Genomic DNA, 23,023 nt, shown 5'->3' on the forward strand with positions numbered 1-23,023 from the left:
TTTTCTGCAAACAAATCATCGCCCACATCCCAGGATGCCGGTAACCAGGACGTTTTCTCTTTTGTTTTTGCTTTTGTTCTTTTGTGGCAGCAAGTGCCGGTCCATGGGGGTAGGTGAGGGTCGGCAAGGCAGGTCAGAGCAAAGGGAAGCCTCGTGCTGAATTAGCCGTCAAGGGAAGAGAGTTCTGGCCCTAGATCTGCACTAAGGAGACTTGTAAGATGCTGGGGTCCTCAGCTTCCCTGAGCACCAGTCTCCCATACAGAGCTCCACGTTCTGGAAGGCCTCGTCCCCCTTCCAAGCCTACAGCTTACTGAGAATGCTCCAGCACGGGCTGATTATTAAAGTGACACACTTCAGAGAAACGGCAGGGTGTGTGTTTAAAGAGGACTATGAAATGAGTCATCTGTGAGTAAAACATAATTTATTTCCATTTAAAAAGTCATGTTAACCTACATGGCGGTGGTAGAGAGAACATCTACCGTCTTACCGTTATTCTGAAGAGGCTATAAATAGGCAGTATTTGAAATGAATCAGCTCTGCGCCACGGTCCACCGAGAAGCCCATGCATGCAGCACCTTTCAGACTGTACCTGCAGGCAGCTTTGTTTCGGGCACACATGGAGAGGAGGAAAAAAGCAGTGTTGGTAGAGCCCATCATTACAGATTCAGCTGCGTGTCTGACACAGGAAGCTCATGAAGAACTGCAATTTAGAAGGATTTAAAACAAACAAATAAAAAATTCTACCTGGGCACCTATTCGGATAGCTGCCAAGCCAACTGTTTTTTTGTTTTATCACAAATTGTTTAAAGTCACCCCTGGACCAGGGTACAAACCACATCCAAGTAGAGATTCCTCTGGACGTTACCAGGGTCTCCGCACTTCCCCGCTCCGTTACGTACTTGGATGACACAGATCATCCCGGGCTCTGTGTGAGCAGCGTGGGCGGGAACAAGGTGAGCCCTGCAGGCTTCAAAACGAGAGCCTAACGCTCAATACCAACACCCTCTCCCATTTCCAGAGGCTACTTCTCACCTCCTCTGCTCCCCACCCACCACCCTTCACACCCTCGCTCCTAAAAGTAGACCTGCTCCTGCCGAGATCTCTGCCATAGGACTGCCCAGAATGTGACTGGAGGAGGAAGGGAAGAGAGAGGAGGGAGCGAAGAGGAAGCAAGAGATGCAGAGGCTCTCGCGGAAGCAACTTTTGCTTTCCAGACCTGCTGCAAGGAAGTATCTTGGTGATGTTTTCAAGTACTTAAAGGATAGGTGGTGATCTTCTTTTTTTAAAGAAATGATCAAAGGAATTTTTTTAAGTTCCAAAAGCTCTTTTAAATGCTAAGAATTCAAGCAAAGTTACTCATTGTTTCCATCTTTGTTATAGCTAGTGCATCACTTTCCGTTGACTATATTTACAATACATTAGAGCTGGTGGGTTTAATATAGATCTTTAGAGTAAATGGAAAGCCATGGACAGGCAAAGTTTATGGGCCATTAGGAATAATTCCTTTCATAAGAATAATAAAGTTAGAAAAATAATAATAACATTGATAATAAGAGGACGAGGAGGAGAAAGAGAGGAAGGAAAGAAGAAATGGCTAACGTAAAAGACAGTACCATAGGGTGGATAAACCACATTTTCTGTAGTGAATATAGCCGTCCCTCAGTATTGGCAGGGAACTGGTTCCAGGATCCCTGTGGATACCAAAATCCATGGATGCGCAAGTTCCTTACATAAAGTATTTGCATATAACGTAAGCACATCCTCCCGTACACTTTAAATCATCTCTGGATTACTTATAATACCTAACACAATGTAAATATTATGTAAATAGTTGTACATACAATGCAGATGTTATGTAAATAATTACTAGGGCATGGTAAATTCAAGTTTTGCATTTTGGAACTTTCCAGAAATTTTTTTTTTTATCAGAAGTTGGTTGAAACCACGGATGCAGAACCCATGGGTATGGAGGGCCAACGTACCTGAGTTCTGTGTTATCTACAGGATAAATTACAGACAGTCTCTAGGCTTCAGTGTGCTCCTGAGTAAAATATAGTCAATTAAAGTCCTACGCCATGGGACGAGGATCACAAAAAATGATGCATGTAAAGCATTTAGCACGTGCGTAAGAAACACCCACGTGTCAGTGATTGTTATTCTGGGATGAGTTTTAGTTCCAACTCAACCAGTAACGAGCTGTGTGGTCTTGGGCAAGCTAGTTGACACATCTGAGTGGTGGTTTATTCACCAAAAAAAATGAGTCTAGATTAGATGATCCCTTGATCTCTAAGGCTTCCCCAAGCTCAAACCCTCTGTGACAATGCACGGTAGTTTCTAACTTCAAATTCTTTTAGGTTTCTAGTTGTCACACCTTTATGATTTACGGGTCATAGCCACGATTTATTTGATACCAAGGGTCTAGTCACAGGCACAACTCCTAATCATGAGACTGTGCCTGTGGGGATCCTAGAACCTGCTTTATGAAGATTGTTTTCACACTGTGGTTTCCAGAAACACGTGCTGGCAAAAGGCAGGCTTGCCTGTAACAGGAGGAATCGATATATTTCCATCCCAGGGGCCTTCAAATGTTGCAACTGTCCCCAAATCAGATTGCTACTGTAACATGTCCCAGTGGCCCCTGGCAGTGATGGAGCACACACAAATTAAAATCATTTACTACGACCACAGGCCTTTAAAAGAAACTCTCAATTACTTCCTGCTGGACACATTGCAATAATCCATCCTTTCTGATCTTAACAATGAAGTTGAAAGCTGCCAGCAGAGGTCCATTTCTCTTCCATCTAGGCAGAACGGAAACTCAGCTATTTCAGATTTATCATTCACCTCCTATATTTTTAAACTCATCAGTGACTTACTTCTTTTATAAGGAAAGATGAGGCATACGTGTCCTTACGTGTCAGGAAATTTTAAATGATTATTGAAGAAGATGATCTATCATGGTCTACACCATCACTTGGCATTCTCACCCATAAACCCATGTCATAATCTCTTAATTTAGGTGATGGCCAAGCACCCAAGTTAGCAAATACGGACAGAATTTAACATTGCTGCTAAACAAGACTTACAATAAAATCAACCTGGCACAGTAACATTCATAAAAGATTGTGCAAATAGCAGTTAGCTCTAATGAAGTATTGAGCTCTAATGAAGTACTGAGTATGGGAAGTATTCGCTATGCTTGGATAAAGCCAAGCCAATCATTGCTTCTCTGTTAATTCTTTAGCTGTCCCCAAGCAGACACCCTGGCCAGTTTAAATCTCATCTCACTCTCACTAACATGCTCATTCAAAGAGGAGAATCAACAACCTCTAATGAAATGATCAATTCAGGCAACAGTCCTCAATGAAAGCTAACAGACCCTGGGAGAAAGGATGATGAGGAGATTCACAATGAAAGCATCAAACTCCCAGCACATGAACCCAACAATCAACCTCCCTATCACTACAAGGGAGACAACCAGACACCGTCCTGAGACGATGGGACACGAAGTGTACAACACGGCCAACAAACTAATCTTGCCCCCCTAAACCTGAATGTGAACCTATGAAAAATAATAAACAGAAACCTCATTTAAAATGGAATCAGGAAGTCAGAAGGGGGAGTTCTCATGCCCTACCACTCTACGCCAACTGCAGACCCCAAGGAAAAGAGATACCTTTGCATCTCCAACAGAAAGAAGGTTATTACTTTACCACTCAGCAGGAGGAAGGAAGGGTTTCTCTTTGCCTGGCAACAGCCCAGCCAATGAGAGGCTGTCACAAGTCAGCCAATGAAAAGCCACTATACTTTGAATTCCCAGTTTCCTCCAATGGACTCTTTGTTTATAACGGTCCTGGCCAACTCCTTCTCCTCTATAAAAGAATGTTTCTCTCCTCTGTTCTCTGGACTTACCTGTGGGTCACCATAAGTTTTAGGTCTCAAATTGCGATTCTTTGCTGTTCTCAAATAAACCCATTTTGCTGGTAAAATAACTGGTTGTTTTACATCAACAAATCTAATAAAAGTTTTCGTTCTAACTTCCAGGTTACAGAAATACAGAGGTTAGTGGAACACGTTTAAAGAGAAAACTCTCAGCCAAATCCAGAATGCGGGACCCTCTACAAGACAACTGACTTGCTTCTTCCACAAAGCAATAACTTAGGGAGAACAGGATGGGGGAAGAAGCGCTGTTCTAGAGTTAAAACGTCAAGAGGCATATCAAATGCAATGTGTGAGCTTTGTTCGGACCCTGGTGTGAGAAACCAACTATCAAAAGACATTTTTAAGCTAATGAGGGGTGAAATCAATGCAGGGAAGATGGGGAGTCCTACGTATTCCTGGGCTGCCCCACCCCTTGCCTTCTGATGTTCTGGAACTGCAATTCAAGCCACTCTCCAACTGAAAGGGCAGGGCCCGTGAGCAGAAACTGAGCCATGGATGGCTGGGCCACACCCAGCTCTGCACAGGAAGGGGAAACTCTCAGCAAGAAGATGCAGAAGATCCTGGTTGGTAGAAAAAGAGGCAGTACCTGGGGCAATCTAGAGAGGAAATTTACAGGTTCTTGAGCACAATTACAGCCAACAGGACTCTAGCAGCCTTGAGCTTCATAGGAAACCCATTCGTGTAAACAGCGTAAAATCCATGCTCTGAACAGAGAAGTTAACATTTGAAGCAAGCAGGGTACCTATGAAATGGGAGAGAAGGAAACAAGATGAACACCCAAGTGTATAGACAGAAAGATATGAAGTGTTTAAAAATCTTCTCAAAACGTTCAGATATTTGTGATGCAAGAACTCCTCTGCAACGGGGAACACAAAACCCTCCAATATGGACTATTCATGAATTGGAAAAAATACCGTTTAAATACAGGATTGTTACATAGAAGGGAAAATTGTATTAGCGTCTAACATAATGACATAAAACACTTTGAAAAATACATGATGCCTAATTCCACCCATTAATAACAAGGTAACAGCCTTGGGAAACTTCATACCAAAAAAATGGCACTTCTGGTAAACATAACATTTAAGACCAACTCAAACACACAAGCTCTGCCTAATGACATAATTATGCATTTTGAATTTGGTGCCATGCTCACACCATACCTAAGAAAGCTCCTTCACAAACGGATCACTTTAAGACATTATCATTTCCATGTGATGATGCCAAAACTAAAATGCAGTATAAACATCCTCCTTAAAGCTACGGTTTTAGATTTACCTGGTAAATGCCTTATTCCAACTGGGATTCCAAGCCCTTTCTGAGGCTAAGAAGTCAAAAGTTTTATCAGCAGGGTTAAGGGAATGTGGAGTCTTGGCCGAGGCAAAGTTCTGCAGAGAGGAGGCCCAAATTTGATCCCAGCTCTTAGAACCTGGGGCAAACTTCTTCCTCTCTCTATGCTTACTTTCCTCATTTGTAAAATACTAACACTAATGGTACCTCCCTCACAGAACTTCTTGGAAGACCACAGAAGATAATGAATGAAACCACACCTGGCATAATCGGAAATGCTCAGGAAATGCTAGCCATCATTATGTTTATCATCATCTGAAGGCCCATCTCCGTGGAAATCATTCTCATCAGCACAGAGTACCTCTTTCTGACCAAGGCAAAGAATGTTCCTTAAGAGCAGACATGGTGTGCCACAATGAATGGACCTCAAAAACACTCTGTTAAGTGAACAAAACTGGACACAGAAGGCCACATACTGTATGATTCTCTGTGTAGGAAATTTCTAGAAAAGGCATAACCTTAGAGACAGAAGATCAGTGTCTGCCAGAAACTGGGGATGGAAAGAGGAATGGACTACAGAGTCTAAAACTGGGCTGGGGTGATGGCTGCTCAACAGTACAAATTTACTAAAAATTATGGAACTGTATGCTTATCATGGGTGAATTGCATGGTATATAACTGATACCTCAATAAAGCGGTACTGGGAAAAAAAAAAAGATGTGCTTTCAAAGTGCTTGCACAAGTCCTTTCTCACCAATCTATTCCGACAGCAAACTCACATATTCTGCAGAGCACAGCCAAACAGCTGAGAACGCCAGGCTCGGGCAAGGACCAGACCTGGATCCTAATCCTGACCCGTCTTCGTCCTACAGCAAACTTGTTACTTCTCTAATCCTCGGTTTCCACATCTGTGAAATGGGAACCCTAACAGTATTCATTTCAGAGCTGTTTGAGCACATTTATAATCCTCCCCCAAGTTTCCCAGATCAATAAACGGTGCCACCCTTTACCCAGGGGGTGAGGCTAAACACAGAGGTATCACTCATGACTTCTCTCCTTTCCCATATCTGCCCCAATCCATGACCGAGTCCTGAGGGTTCCATCCTCAAAATATTTCAGGTATCCATCCAACCACTTCTCTCCAGCTCCATCCCAGTCCTCGGGGACTCACGAAAGCCTCTCACGGGTCCCCCTGCCTCCACTCTGGCCTCTGCAGTTATGGCTGCAGGGGGGTATTTACAAACACAAGGCTGATCTCCACCACCTCCTGCTCAGAACCCTCCCCTGGTCCCCTACAGCCTGCAGGCCCCACCTGATGAGCACCTCTGGTCCCTGGGCCGTTATCTGCACTTGCCTCTGCACAGACGGACGGGGGTGAGGCTCACCCCTTCCCTCATCCAGAGCTCAAGTTCCCCTCAGAGGGGCCTCACCCTACTAAAAACCCCACCTCTGCTCCTGCCGGACTCCAACCCCTCGACCTCATTTCCTTCACAGCAGTGACACTGCCTGGAATCACATCATCTACGTTCTCCTTTACACGCTGTCTTCCCCCTAGAAGAGAAGCTCCACGCAAGCAGGATTTTGACACTGTCTTACCCACGTGCCCCAGAGTCTGGCACAGGGTCTGGCATAGAGAAAAACGCGTTAAATACTTGCTGAAGGAATAAAGAACTCTCACAAAGCACTCAGCACAACACCTGCCAGATAGGAAGTGCTCAAGAACTGTTAGTTGGTAAGAATAAAAATACTTATTTATTATAATTACAGTTCACAGATCAGAATACGGAAGCCCTACGAGGTTACCTGCCTAAGCCAGGTTGCACTCTTAAGTCTGACAGTCTAGTACACATCCACGGTGGCACGTTCCACGAGCACAGAATAACTGATGCTCCCTGCCCGCCCCCAGCACGAACGCAAAGGATACTGCCGCCAGTCCTCCTGACCATGCTGTGCCCTGCCTCCTCTCACCTTGAAAGAGTCACCTGATCCTAGAAGGGGTGGCCGGCATGCTACTGAACCCTATGGCAGTCCCAGGAATGACAACTGATGGTCCCAAGCGTTCCACCAGGTAAAACGAAGGCAGGCTTCCACCTCACCCTAAGACCACTCTAAGAGGTAGGCAAAGGTGATTATCTGCATTTCATAGATGAGAAAGTAGAGAAAGAGAAATAAATGACCTGCTTGAAAACCACATGCATATTAATTAATGGTGAACCTGGGCCCAGGATTCTGAACATTTTAGAACACTAGGCCTCCCTCTTTCCAACACACTACACTAACTCTGGGCATCCGTGAAAAAAGGAAAGGAAGACAAAGAACCCTGACCACAGCTTTATCTATTTTATTTTATTTATTTACTTTTTAAATTTATTTATTTATTTATTTTTGGGCTGCATTGGGTATTCATTGCTGCGCGCGGGCTTTCTCTAGTTGCGGCGAGCGGGGCTACTCTTCGCTGCGGTGCATGGACTTCTCACTGCAGTGGCTTCTCTTGTTGTGAAGCACAGGCTCTAGGCGCATGGGCATCAGTAGTTGTGGCACGCGGGCTCAGTAGTTGTGGCGCACGGGCTTAGTTGCTCCGTGGCATGTGGGATCTTCCAGGACCAGGGCTCGAACCCGTGTCCCCTGCATTGGCAGGCGGATTCTTAACCACTGCGCCACCAGGGAAGTCCCGCTTTATCTATTTTAAATGACATTAAGTTGTAAGGGAAAAGAACATTCTAAAGAAAGTTCTTCTATATATACAAATTCACAATGACACTCAACTTCCTCCAGCACAGGGGAATTTTCGTACCTCTCCATTAGACATCCGGAAACAACTTCTGATTATTTATACAGCGAGAGTTTGTAAGAGCACTGCAGGGTTTTGTAAACTCATGAGCACGGATCAGGCCCAGATGCCTCAAAAACCTGTATACAATGTGAGTTTTAACCTGAACGCTCACGGAGTGCGCTCTGTGTCACATATACTAATGACGACACAGAAAAGCTGACACCACAGGATCACGGCCTCTCTCCTAGACACTTGGTTACGTCGCTTTATGAAGGGTGCCAGAACCTGTGTCCAAGAATAGAATAAAACATGCCATTTCTGATAGCAAAGCCAGGTTCTTTAAAACACTCCTGAAGGCATGAAGGCGTCCTGAAAGGTCAGATAAAGAGAGGAGGGAGAAGTCCCTCATCCTCTGCCACCCCCACCAGTGTCCCGCATCAGCATCCTGGCATCACTGCTGTTATCAAAAATCTGTGGGCGACAGCGCAAGAGCCTAAACACCTTTGGCCGGCCATGCTCAGGGACCATGTGTTTGGGGCTTCAGGCCCTCGGAGGTAGATCTTACGAAGTTCATCTCACAAACAAGAGCACTAAAGCTCCCGGGGGCTCTGTGACTTGTGGGGGTCACAAAGCCGGGGCCTGGTACTAACTCAGACACATCTGGTTTCAAAGCTCCAAACTGTTCCCGTATGGCACATTCGTTAACACGCCCCGTTCCCCAATCCCACCCCTTCTGCCCAGGGCTGGCACTGAACAGGGCCATAGATGCTCCACTATCATACACTTGGCACTGACAACAGAAAGGAGAACAGAGAACGAGGTGAGAAAAATCCTCCAGACAACACACACCTACCACCCACCAGGATGCGGACAGCTGGTCTACCTGCACTTTTTCTATCTTCTGCCTAGGCTCTGCAGTTCTCCATTTAAGATTTCTCCGTGTACCAACTGCTAAGGATTTATAATTCAGTAGCATGACCAGGAATAGCACTGAGGACAGCCCAGAATCACATTGTTTCACGGCTCTAAGGGTGGAGGGAGCTTTTCTTCACACCGCAAAACCCTAAGACTATGCGGTGGGTAGGGAACATTACTGTCACCAAAGTACGCCTCCCTCCCACCTCTCCCCAGGCGCACACAACACAGACTACAGCTACTGCTTTACAACTGCTCTGACCAGCTGCTTGACCTTAAATGCGATCCCTGGTAGGATGGAACTCCTAAAGAGTCCACCTTGTGTTAAAGCCGCAGTCCTTCCTTTTTCTGCATTGCTCTCCATTTTCCTTCCTACAGTTCACCTGAGTCTGGAAAACATTCTTAAATAAGTCTTCCCACAATTTCCCCACAGCCCCTCTTATCTTTTCATTTGTAACAGAACCTGGGGTGGGCACGCCATGTCCCTACCACAGCTGGCTTCCCAGGGCCACCGGCCTGCAGGTTTACCTTCAGCGAGAACACGGGAACAAGACCACGATTTCCCAGTCCCTCCTCAATTCTGCACTAGGAAGTGTCCCAACCCCTCAGCCAAATTCTAGACACAACCGAACAGTCCTCCAAATCTGTTCCGCCAAGCCCCTACACCTTGCTCTTAAACTGATCAGCCCTGGGCAAATCACACTCGGTCCCCTCCACGCCTCTCCCCCCACCCTTCACCTTAGGGTCAGAAACCCAATCCCGCAGCCTTAGGTGGGATTTCCATCATTCTTTCTGAGATGCCTTAATTCACAAAGTGCTACCTTCCCTTCACAGCTCTTAATATCACGGTCATCAAGCAATGTCTGTGTAATTCATGCAATTCTTTAAACATCTTCCTCGCCTGCCCTGCCATGTGGACAGGGACCCCATGGGAGTCGTCAACTGCGGTATGCCCGATGCGAGGGCAGTGCGGGCACATGGGAAGCACTAAGGAAATGTTTGTTCAATGAAGGAATGAATAAAAAACAAAGCTTCCCCCATCAGCTTCAAAAATAGCCGCTCGACGATTTACCAGGACTAAGTGGCAGCTGGCCAATGATTTTCTTTCTTTTACTGATGGGGTCTAGGAATCAGCAGCATCAGATGCGGTGAAAAGCATCGACTCCTTTTCAGCGGAGTTCCCTAGGTACTTAGTGTAAGGAAAAATTTCAAGTTCAGACCGATGGGGCCCAGCACCTCTTGCACAAGAAGGAACAGGGGAGAAACTGGTCTGCTTCACAAAGGAAAAGCAAAACAAGGCCAAGCTTAAACAAGGAAATTACACAAAAAAACTGCAGTGAAGTCTCATCATCAGGTCATCCCAGCACTAAGTGGCCCGGGGCTGCGCACACAGACTCCTTAGCTGCACAGAGCTTTCCCTACGTGACGTGAGCCCAAAGTGAGAGGCAAAAACGGGTCAGTGCTCACAGCTACTTTCTCCAGACTTAAAGAAGGCTGACAAGTCAATATCTCAAGATATCCGGGGACTTCTAAAAATGCCTAAAATCTAGACCTCACCCAACCAAACCTCCTGGCTCCTTTTCTCCGAACATTTGCACAGAGAATTCTGGAGGGAAGGGGCAGATGGAGCATTAAGAATATGAAGCTATATTACTAACCTACTATGTCCCCTCTTTTTGGAGAAAAGTTTTCCGTGCCTTAACTACTCCCTCCCAAAAATCATTAAAAGTCTTTTCCACCTTTACATGTGGCATTAAGTAGCTAGTGGGAAGCAGCCGCATAGCACAGGGAGATCAGCTCGGTGCTTTGTGTCCACCTAGAGGGGTGGGATAGGGAGGGTGGGAGGGAGACGCAAGAGGGAGAGGATAAGGGGATATATGTATGCATATAGCTGATTCACTTTGTGATACAGCAGAAACTAACACACCATTGTAAAGCAATTATACTCAAATAAAGATGTTAAAAAGAAAAAAAGTAATAGGAAGGAAGGGAGAGAGGGAGAGAGGAAGGGAGGGAGGACAGCATCCATCCTACCACATACAGTTCAGGACCCGGATCTCTCAGCATTTCTCTCAAGCACAAACCAAGTCTGCTTCTAAACATCCCAGGAATGGAATCTCCAGGCAACAGGGACAGGTGCCTGGCCATCACAAAGAGCCATACAAGTCTGTAACCCTGGACCACTCCCAAACTTTTCTCTCCACCCTGCGAGGCAGCAGAACTTTTGAGAGCAAAGCGGCTCAACTCTGACCTCACGCCCAGCTTGGCTGTACTGCTCAGACTGTTCAAGGTCATAGGAGGGTTGAAAAATGAGATTGAGAGATTCTGATGGCCCCTATTTTAGTTTCTTTTGACTTCTGGTTGGAGAAAGGTGCCATTATTACAGCAGATTACATACTTTACACACTCACTCACAGGTCACTGCCGTTGACCCTCCATATCCACAGGGTATTGGTTCCAGGACCCCCGAGGATACCTAAATCCACAGATGCTCAAGTCCCCGATATAAAATGGTGCAGTACAATGAATACGGTCGGCCCTCTGTGTCCGCGGGTTTGGCATCTGCGGATTCGATCCTTGGTTGGTTGAATGTGGGGATGTGAAACGTGGGGGTACGGAGGGCTGGTTGTACTGCACCATAACCCGTCCAAGCACGCTCACAGATTAAGGAGCCCACGTTAGAAACAGGAACAAAGACTGCACCTGACGGTACATAACCACAGCTTCCTTCTTGTAAATTCTTCTGACTTCAAAAAGTATTGCATCATCCTAATGATCAATCTAGTACTTCTAAACAGTTGTCTCCAAAACCTCTTTTTAACTTTGCATATTGGAGAAATTAAATGCCGGAAAATTTTACAAGTGGAAAATAAAAGTATGTAATGACAAAAGCATTCAGTGGCTAAATCTGGGTTGGAACAATGTGTTTTTTGTTTTTGTTTTTTCACAGAACAGAGGCACGCAGAACTACTCTCCACTCATAGGAAAACCCTTCTTATTTTACTTTCTCAACGCAAGGTCTTTTAGAAGCAAGCAAGTCACCAGCTACAAAACCATGGCTATTCCTTGCTCTACAAAGAGTTCCTTTCCATCACATACTTCTCATGGATCTCAGAACACAATTTTATTTTTTTGAATATGTTAAAAGCCAAAAGGTTTCCTTTTATTTAAAAAAAAAAAAAAAAAAGCCAATCTGAAACTACTCCTGAAATCCAAAGAATATAGTACATTAAACGCTTCTATCAGTCCGTTCTTCCCTATTAAGTGGAACTTGCATTGTTTTTTCTCTTTCTTCCCTCCCCCTTCTGTATAGGCGGTTATTTGCAAGGCTATAAGGAAATATACTTCAAACAACTTGTTGGCAAAACACTGCTGTAGACTACGGTTATTAGAGATTGTGTTTTAGACTGATGGGAGTGGTAAAGATTAATAATCAGTAACTCCCTGATTTATTCATTCACACACATACATTTCCACACCATGGCTGCCAAGCCATAAATGAAGCAAAGATGCCGTTATCCTCAGGGTATGTTTGGGTGGTTTGGTACATGAGTGACTTTTTTTTCCCCTATATTTCTTTTCAATTTTTTAATAAATATATATAGTTTTATACTTCAAAGTTTTAAACTGGAAACGACTAGCACTAAGAAATCTTCTCTAGACAGGCCCTCCAGATACTATTTCAACTTAAAGCAACTTGGACAGCTAAAATCTCCAAAGTGATGGAGAGGGCACATGGCCAGAGGAGAAACTAAGTACCTGCTAGCAAGAAATCCTCAAGTTAAAAATATAAAGTCTAACAGGCCGCATTCCGGTTTTCTGTATTTATCTTGAATATCAAACTCATTTTCATTAAATAACTTTGCTCTACTGTCATTAAGTCAAGTCTTTCCAAGGAAGGAAGGGTATGGTATCTTGCTGCAGAGAAAAAGATACGGCATTTATCCTCTGCGGGATTCCGCTTCGCATTTCAGAGGGACGGTTACCATCCCCTACGCAGCACGTCAAAACTTGGCCAGACGCATCCACGCCATCCCCGAGGGACCTGAAGATACTTGAGGAGAAGTTATGAGAACCAAAATTTTAGGACTCCTTGGGGGCAGACGCCACCCAACATACTGGGTTCACTGGAGTAGCGGGAGCGGAGAAGAGGCAAAAATGGAAAAGTTACTTGCAGACTGTTCGGAAACGGTGCCCCGGTCACCTTTAAACCAGCGGCTCAAAGCCCCCGCGGCCCGTCCTCTGCTTGCCCAGGCGGAGGAGGCTCCGCGGCGGCCGGGGCTGCGGGGGGCGAGCCGGCCGCCCAGGGCTCGGCATCTGGCCGCGCGCGGCGCACCCGGTGGGCAGCGCATCCCCGCTCCAGGCAGGGTCTCTCCATTTTCAGGGCCGAGGAAGCAACAATAAGCCGAGCGGAGCGGCCGCGCAGGCTCGCCTCCCTCGCGGCGCCCCACCATCCCCTGCACCCCCGAGACTCGGGTACCCCCGCGCGCGACCCCTGCCACGCCCCGACCCCGCACCCCGGGCTCGTCCCCGGCACGGCGCGGGGTGGCCCGGGCTCCCCGCACGCCCACCGCCCGGCGCGCCGTCCTCCAGCGCACGCAGGGACCCCCGCCCAGCGCCGGCCGCGGGGAGGGGAAGCCCGGCGGCCCTTCCCGCCCGGGGGACCCTCGCGCCGGGGGTCGGAGCAGGGCGGCCGGCCGGCCGGCCGCGCCGTGGCCCCGGCAGGCACCCCGCCTCCCCCGCGCTCCCAGTCTTTGTGTGCAAAGTAAGTGCGGTAGGCGAACCCACCTCGGCGCGCGCACAAAGGCGCGCGGCTCCCTCCCCGGCGCTCGCTCCGGGCGGCCGCGGCAGCGCCCAGCGGCCCGGCGGCTCAGGGCGGCCCGGAGGCGGCGCGGGCGGCGGCTCCGACGGCGGCGGCGGCGGCGCGACCAGTCCAGCGCAGAGAGGCTCTTTCACACCCCGCGGCCCCGCGCGTCCGAATTAAGCGGCGAGGCGGGGCGGAGCTAGGCTGCTGAGGCCACGCCCCGGACACGCCCCGCCGCGCTGGCTGCAGCTCGGCGCTCCGGACCGCGGCCCGCGGGGACTGCGCCGGGAAAAAGTCTGCCGATTTGATTCCTGGAGGTTTTCGTTCTGTGGTTTTAGTTTGCTTGGCTTCAGAATCTCTCAAAGCAGAGGGAATATTGGAAGAAAAAAACTGAGTGTCACCGGATGAGAGAGAGAGAAATGGGAAATTAAAGGTGACAGGCGCCCGTTTGCGAGGCCCACAATCAAAGATCTCTGTCTCTGTCGTTCTCTCTGTCTCTCTGTCTCTGTCTCTGTCTCTCTCTCTCTCTCACACACACACACACACACACACACACACACACACACACACGACCGCAAGTACTCGGGACTGTTTGGTTTGTGGGTGTCTGGCCTCCATCGCCACTCCACGCCTGTGACATTCAGAGAGACTGTCCCCATTGAAATTCTGCCAACAGGTCACCGAAGAAAACTCAGAGGGACACGGAATCAGATGTACTGTCCAGCCAGAGCCTGAAACCCAGTGACCTGGGAATTTGCTCAGACTCCTCCCCCTCCCCCTCGTTCTTCAAAGGGTAATTGGAGATTTAAACTTATGCGAAGGAGAAAAGGGTTTGTTTTACCTCTTTTTTCCTCTCGGATTTTGTTTTTCTCAGCTCCCTTACAGCAAATCGCTTCTCTGCCCAACCCCGAGACTCTTAGATTACAATCTACGTGAATCACAGCAGGTAAAAAAATGGGAGATATGTTTCAGAGTAACAAACAATAAAGACAGCAGGTAATGGATTTTAGAGCAAAAGCTTTTTAATTTTCTTGGCAACAGATGAATAAGGGCTTATTTACTGGGAAGCTTTTCTGACTGAAATAGCTTGGGTCATGATCACACAGAAAAGTCATATCAATTATGGATTTTGGTAAACCAATTACTTACTCCAAAGATGCTGGAAAGTCACAGCACTTCAAGGGCCTCGTCATCCCTAGGCCTTGAAGCCCACTGAGAGGTGGGGTCACCTGCCACAGGATTTAGAGAGATGAGCTCCTTCCCAGCCCAAGAAATTGACCTGTGTGAACTTTATCCACGGTGTTTCCCGCAAGTCTTACTTCTCTCCCATTCTTGGGTTGTGTTGGTTCTGTTCTTGACAATGGATCCACCAGTCACTAAACCAGAACCTGGGATCCAGCCTAGATTTTCCCCTCACTCCCCACATGGGAGACAATTCCAAGTCCTGCACATTCTATGTGACGGCTTGATAGCCCTCCTGGTCCCTATCCCACTGGCTCTGCCCCAGCTGGCCTTTGGGGTCTGTTAACACACTGTGGCAGTAGCCCCCCAGCTGTCCCCAGACCCCAATCTCACATATGCTTTTCCTCCAAACTGCTTCCCCAGTGAACATTCCACTTGCACATCTGCTCTCAAAACCCTTTAAGGGGTGCCCAATCCCTACTACATGACCAAGTTCAAGCTCCTTCGTACAGTACCCCATAGAGCAGCATACCTCTTGATATAACTTTGACGACTTCCCTGGGCTCTTGCTGCATCCCCCAAACAAACACCCGTGGTGCCACTCAGCCAGAGTGTTGTATTTGCTAAACGGCCCTGTTTTGTGACTGTGAGGACTGGATGAAAGAATTTGTCACCTGTTAGGCTTTTCTACAAGCCTCCTCTCTGCCCAGAACACCTTCATACCCACCCCCAACCCCCAAGAGCTTCTCTCCTCTCCGAGATCCAAGTTGCTCTGAGAAGACTTCCCGACCTGCTCAAACTGAATGGACCTTTTCTGCCCTTCCCATACCTAGCATGGCCTTATAATTAGTGCACTGTATTATAAATATGTGCTCTCCTTGAGCAGAGTTTATACTTGATAGATATACATATCTTTACATCCGCCTGCTTAACCCAGTATCTGGCAAATAAGAAATGTTAGGGACTGAATTGTGTCTTCCCCAAATTCATATGTTGAAACCCTAACCCCCGATGTGACTGTATTTGGAGATGGGGCCTTTAGGGAGGAAATTAAGGTTAAATGAGGTCATGAGGTTGGGGACCTAATCCAGTAGGACTGGTGACCTTATAAGAAGAGGAAGAGATACCAGAGATCTGTCTCTCTGCACACACAAGGAGGCCATGTGAGGACACAGCTAGAAGGTAGTCATCTGCAAGCCAGGAAGAGCCCTCACCAGAAACCAACACTGCTGACACCTTGATCTTGGACTTCCAGCCTCCAAAACTGTGAGAAAATAAATGACTGTTGTTTAAGCCACTGTTATGGCAGCTCAGCAGACTAATACAAGAAGCATGCATTAGATTCTGGACTCTAACACTGGAAAAGCACGGACCCACCAGTGAGCCTATAATGTACCCCCCTCAAAGCAGCCTGGACAAACTACTATGATGCCAGGGCAGTGGACAGAGTGTCTAGACATGATAAGTGACCACACAGCCTCTTCCCTGCCCTGGTGAGAAACAGAAACAGCTTATTCCATAGACTGAGGTATTAATGCCCAAGGATCTCAGCCTTGGCCTTACCTTTGTATCAGGAACCATTATTTCTTTTAAACCAAAAACAAAATAGTACATCAAATATTTACTTTGAACTTCTTGAGTCAAAGCTTTATTAAAAGATAGGATGCCAACACCCATTCATTAAGTCTACTGTTTGGGGCTTGTATTTCACATTCCTGAGAATCTTAGGGGGATTTTAATCCAGGTAGGATCAAGTATCCAATTTGGCTTGGGGCCCCTGGAGTCACTGTGGGTGGACTCCGGAAATAAGAACTTAAAGATTATGGACCAGAGTGATATTTATACTTGTATCCACAGCCTCTATCAACAGTGCCTGGACCACAGTAGAGGCATGATAGATGTTTGTCCAATAAGTAAGCCTGGATTTTCAGGGCACAGCTAGACTTCCCAGGAGTACGTCAGGTGACACGTAACTCTCAGCCTGAACCTGATGTCCTGTAGATTCCATATTCTGGATGTGGACAGAATCCCAGGAAGGTCAGGTGAGCCGGTGGCACCTCCTTGGGTTTCTACCATTGGGCTGACACACTTCACCAGGTATATAGAGGCCCTTTGCTCACTTTCTCCATATACAAAACAAAGAAAATGCTCCCCTGAGTGGCTTTTGAGTCCTTTAACCAATCACTGGTGATAGATTCTCTAATCGTACTTTACTGCAAAGCATACATAATAATTTTCCATCTTATAACACTCACCCGCAAGACCACCCATACACTCAACTTTAACCTCAGCCTCTTGCTTTGACATAGGGGGCCTTTTAAATTCATTCCTAAGGAAAACTGAGGAAAGCAGAGATGAACATGTGGGGACATAAAGCGGAACAAAGCAAATCAATTTGGAATGACATATGTTGTCCTTTATCTTCCACTTGGTCATTTTCCTTATACACAATCTTGAAATAGTTGCTTTATGCCCAAACTATCATCCTGCAGAACTCCAAACAGATGAGAAAGGCTTAACAGTGCCCTAGAGGAGGGACATTTATTTTTATATGTATACTGTTCTGTATCTTAAATTTTGCACTGTGTCCGTGACCATTTGAATGGATAATAATCCATTCAAAAAGAAATAAAATCTTAATTTTCAATTCATATTTTAAATGTCATGTTCTTTAATATCTGTATCAGCTATCTATTAATGCATAACACATCCCATCAAAACGTAGTGGCTTAACATAAGAATGAATGATTTGCTCACAGTGCTGTGGGTTGGCAATTTGAATGAGGCTCAGCTGGGATACCTTGTTTCTGCTCTGGTTTCTGCTCTGTTTGGCTCTACCATGCATCTGTCACTGGGAGGTTGGCTAGGGACCAGCTTGTCCTGGGTGGCCTCAAAGTCCAGATGTTGACTGGAGCTGTCTGCTTGGGTCCCTCAGGTGCAGGCTCATGGTGACTTCCTCCCAGGGCAGCTGGTCCAAGAGGGTGAAAGAGGAAGCCATCAGGCCTCCCGAGGTCTAACCTCAAGGTCATCTTGCTACATTCTGTCGTTCGAAAATATCACAGATCTAGCCCAAATCCAAGGTTTGGGGGCTCCACCCCTTGATGGTAAAGCGGTGGTCATATTTCAAAGGGACCTGAGTACAAGGATGCTATGTACGATTGGAGGAGTTGTTGTAGCCATGTTTGCAAATAATCTTCCCCTGCATCAGAGGTAAGGAACTCCAGCATGGAGGGTAGCTGCAACAGGTGATAGCAGTCGTCTCAAGGGAAACCCTGATTATAAACAAGCAAAAACTCTTTGCAATTAAACATAAAACCAACAACAGATTCAATAAATTGCTACTGGTCTCACGTCCTGAACTGAGAGATCAAAGTACGTATGTGATTTCTGCTTTTTTGCTTCTGGTTTCAAATAAGAATGAGAGGCGGGGGAAAAAGGACAAAGGCTTTAGGATGCTAAAGAAGCTAAGGTTGACCAGGTTCTAAATCAGTGTATTAGTTATCTGTTGCTGCATAACTAATTACCACAGAATTAGCCCACATATATTAGCTCATCACTGCTTTAGTCAGGCACGGCCTGGATGGATTCTCTACCCAAGGTCCCACAAAGCAGAAATCAAGATCTTGGCAGGACTCATGGCTCACTTCATCTGGAGCTCAAGGTCCTGTTGGCAGAATTCAGTTCCTTGTGGTTGTAGGCCTGAGGTTCCCATTTTCCTTTGGCTGAACTGGGAGGCACTCTCAGCTCTTAAAAGCTGCCCACATACCTTACTGTGAGGCCTTTTCCATCATCTAGTGAGCAAGCACCCATCAAACCCTTTGGTGCTTCTAATCTCTGCCCCCCTTCATCTCCACCCACATCCACCTCTGCCTCTAGACTCAGATTTAGAGTGCTCATGTGATTAGGTCAGGCCCACCCAGATCATCTCCCAATCTTAAGGTCAACTGATTTGAGACCTTCCTTTGATTTGCAAAATCCCTTCCCAGCAGTACCTAGATTGGTGTATAACTGAGTAACTGGGAGAATGTGTGTGTACACCAGGGGTCAGAATTCTGCCCATACAATCCAGAATATAAATAGATGGACTGATATGCAGATGGACAGATGTTCTTTAGTATAAAACTTACAGATGTGAGGGCGGGCAGAAGATGGAGGCCTTGGGGAGGTATCACATACAAGCTCATCAGCTACTTAGGTAGACCAGAAGAAGCCAGGCCTAAGAAGGAATTCCAGTTAGTTTAATAACCTAGCTCCCACACAACTCAAGGGGTAGTAAGTCTTCATTAAACTGTGATGACCTGATTACTGAAAACCTAAGAAAAGAAAAACAAAGTCAAGAGTACGGAACACTAATTTTATCACTTAAACAGCATAATAATATGCATATAACAGTGTTTCCTTTATTTTGCTTAACTGCATTGCACCACTGTTGCATCACACTAATGCAATATTCTATAACCATGAAGATAATGCTTTTCAATGAAGAGACTTATAGAACTCATTTGTGGAAGTGTTTTGTGAAAAGATGTACGGCTTGCCAAGCAAATACAGCGTATATGTACCTTTTAAAATTAGTAGTACTTAGAAAGGATCAAAATGACAGACCCAAATCAAAAAGCATGTGCTATAAGCAAGATCATGAGCTGTTACTTTAAAATAGCCTCTTTGCACGAGCATTTGTGAGCACAGGAATGGAATCACTTCATTAAATATGCTAATAGCACCACTAAGAAAAATGAACACTCTCCCCTTTAACAGTGAGTTATCTGCTACAAAGCATTTGGCAAACTCCACACCAGAGCCGTGCTTCATGATGTAACTGAACACTCTGCCATTTCTAGACAGTTTAAAATTCAGGAGAGTTGTCATTTCAAAACCTTTAATATATGTGTTGCCTCAAATGTTTGATTTCCTTTTTTACAAAACACCTGCTCTTTGTTATTCATCATTTTAAAATCAAAGGGACTCTATAATATAGTGGTGATTAATATCTGCAACTAAATATCGCCTGAGAGTCAAAAGGAACAGCTGTTAGTCACATAAACAACTAGGGCATGATGCAAAGATCTGAGTTTTACGTCTTTTTCTTTACATGAATCCGAAACCAGAAAAAGAGGATTTCCTGACTGTCTTCCTGTACATTAAAACTAAAATCTCTAAAAGCAAAGGGAGGGGAAAAAACACTCAGACGTTCATCCTGTCAAAAATATTAAGATGTCTTAATAGTAAATATTAATGAGTAAACAAACAATCTCTGCATGTAAGCATAATAAAGATAATTCCTATATGCTTCCTGATTCGAATAACTAACACAGAAAACAAGTGGCCAATTCACTGAGAACACTCTACATTTTGCTTCAACTTTTTTTTCTTCTTGCTCTACATTCCAGATACATTTCTATTAACAGGAAGTATCCCTTAAAATGCTTGAACTGGTAATAACTAGTTGAATGCCATTTATATATACTTACCTGCCTTTTAAGCAATGCAATAAAGTAAGTCCATGGAATTATAGAAAAAAGACTAGGCTAGGGCAGAAGGGATCGAAATCATGGCTCTGCTACCAACTAGCTTTGTGACTTTGGACAAGATATTTAACTCACTGCAGGCTATTTCCTCTGGATTTAGTGGTTAATGATTTTATTGCAACATAAATCTAGATAAATGCATGTTCCATGTAAAAATTACAGCACTATTACACACACACACACACACACACACACACATATATACATGTATATAGAGAGAGGTGTGTGTATACATATATGCTATATCTAAAAACTACAGCATTAATGGTTTTTCTGCTGCTGTCCCATCTTGGCTGCAAAGGGAGGACTGCTCAGTCCACTCTGGGCTTGCACCTAAAGTCCAAAATGCAGTTAATGTTAAATCTTGCCAGAGAAAGCTTGCTTATTAACCCTGCCTAGAGCATTGCCATACGTTTGAAGTGCTAATGATTCCTGGGCTTTAAAAAATGCTCTTCGAGCAAAAACATTCTTTTATGGGTTCCACCAAATGCTACCTAATATTAACTGTAGCTGGATAATGTTAAATTAATAAGGAGTTAAACTTGATAAGGAACGAGAGAAAGAATGACTGATAAAAGCGCGGAGTCCTTCTGGGGTAGCTGAAGGCTCGTTTCTGGAGTTGTTTTGTAATCCTCTCCAGGCGCTTCTCAGTCACCGAAACAACCTGCCTTGTTCTGATTCCAGCTTGACCTGATGACCGCCCTTCTGCAAGTCAACAGCTGAGACACATTGCAAGAAACTGTACTTTGACATGCACCTGCTTTTCCCAGATCGTTCCTCTCAACAACTGCTTAGGCCACCTGCTCTCATCTACATGAGTGCATAAACAACTACTTAAAAGGATAAATGAAAGAAACGCAAAGATAGAATGAAACTATCTTTTTCTTTAAAAGACCAATAAAATGGACAAAACTTTGTCCAGAGTGATGAGAGACAGAAAGAGAGACAAAGTAAAATAAATATTAGGAATGAAAATGGAGGCATAGCTATTGATACTCAAAGATACTCAGAAGAGAATACAGAAACACTAGGAACAACTTTATCTGAAAATTTAAGTGAAATGGAAAAATTCCCAGAAAAATTCAACTTGCTACAACCAACTCAGAATGAAATAGGAAACTGGGAGAGTCCCACATGCTGCTGATGAATTGGATCAGCAATTAAAATTTTCTCACAGAATAGGAGGAACCCAGTACTATGGAAATCGATTTTCAGAATGATTAATGATATTCATGGCTTAGAGATATGCTTAATCTTTCTGAGAGACAGTTTATCAACGTGACCAATTAAAAGCAGAACTTCCCTTTTTACTCTCAACTTCCCTACTCACCCCCCCCCCCTTATCAAGCGGACCCCTGACACTCTCAGTCCTACCACTTTAGGTAATCTTCATTTCCTCTCGGGCCCTACATCCACTTGGGTCACAAAAACAACCCATTGCTTTCATTATATTCCTCTCATATCCACATGTTCCTCTCCATCTCTAGCAAATTCTGCCTGGACCACAGATACTTAATCCTCATTTAATGGACATCTATGGACTACTCACCTCCCATCTGCCCCACATAGCAAACACTATAGCCCAAGCCATAGCACCAGCAGGTCCCGTCCAATATAACAAGTTATGTAAGGCTTCCTCCCTCAGACCCAGACCTCTGGTTTTTCCTTGATTAAAATTCAAAGTTACTTCTTTCTTTAAGAAATTGTTTTCTTAAAAATAGAACTACCGTATGATCCAGCAATCCTTCTTCTGGGTGTACACACAAAGGAAATGAAATCAGTACTTTGAAGAGATACAGTATCTGCACCCACATGTTCACTGCAGAATTATTCACAATTGCCAAGATTGTGTATCAAGAAAACTGCCTAAATGTCTGTCCATGAGTAAAGAAATTGTGATGTGTATATACAATGGAATATTACTCAGCCTTAAAAAGAAAAAGAGGGACTTCCCTGGCAGTCCAGTGGTTAAGACTCCACGCTCCCACTGCTGGGGGCACGGGTTCCATCTCTGGTCGGGGAACTAAGATCCCACATGCTGCATATCGCGGCCAAAGAAACAAAACAAAACCTGCCGCTTGCAACAATGTGGATGAACCTGGAGGACATTATGAAAATATGAAATAAGTCAGACAGAAAGAACAGAACTGCATGATCGCACTTATACATGGAATCTAAAAGAGTCAAATACACAGAAGCAGAGAACAGAATGGCCATTCCTAGGGGCAGGAAGGCAGGGGAAATGGAGAAATGCTGGTCAAGGAGTACTAAGATGCAGTTATGTAGGAAGAATAAGCCTAGAGATATAATATACAGCATGGTGACTATAGTTAACAGTATTGTATTGTGTATTGGAAATTTCCTAAGAGAATAGATTTCAAGTGCTCTCATCACACACACACACACACACACACACAGACAAAATGGCAACTATGTGAGATTATGTAAATTAGTTTGACTGTAGTAATCATTTCACTATGTATGTGTGTATCAAATCAGCATGTTACATACTGTAAATATATACAATTTTTATTTTTCAAATGGCTTTCTTTTCCCTCAAACAGTTGTCATAAGGAGCCAATTTAGTGA

At 45.2% G+C, this 23,023-nt stretch overlaps 1 protein-coding gene across 4 annotated transcripts in view; it reads right to left on the minus strand.

Moving 5' to 3' along the window:
- Nucleotides 1-23,023, minus strand: part of FAM107B (family with sequence similarity 107 member B) — a 220,620-nt gene that overhangs the window by 71,031 nt on the left and 126,566 nt on the right. Inside the window, exon 1 of one of the 4 annotated variants that reach the window (XM_068561803.1) lies at nt 4,529-4,644. The exons of 2 other annotated variants lie outside the window; for them this stretch is intronic. The gene's annotated coding sequence lies outside the window, so the exon portion shown is untranslated. Of the gene's footprint in view, nt 1-4,528; nt 4,645-13,708; nt 13,791-23,023 lie in introns of those variants that run through there. One more of the 4 variants, XM_068561787.1, reaches the window with a different exon arrangement.

The sequence above is a fragment of the Eschrichtius robustus genome, chromosome 1, assembly GCF_028021215.1.
Source record: "Eschrichtius robustus isolate mEscRob2 chromosome 1, mEscRob2.pri, whole genome shotgun sequence".
In the NCBI taxonomy this organism is placed as follows: Eukaryota; Metazoa; Chordata; class Mammalia; order Artiodactyla; family Eschrichtiidae; genus Eschrichtius; species Eschrichtius robustus.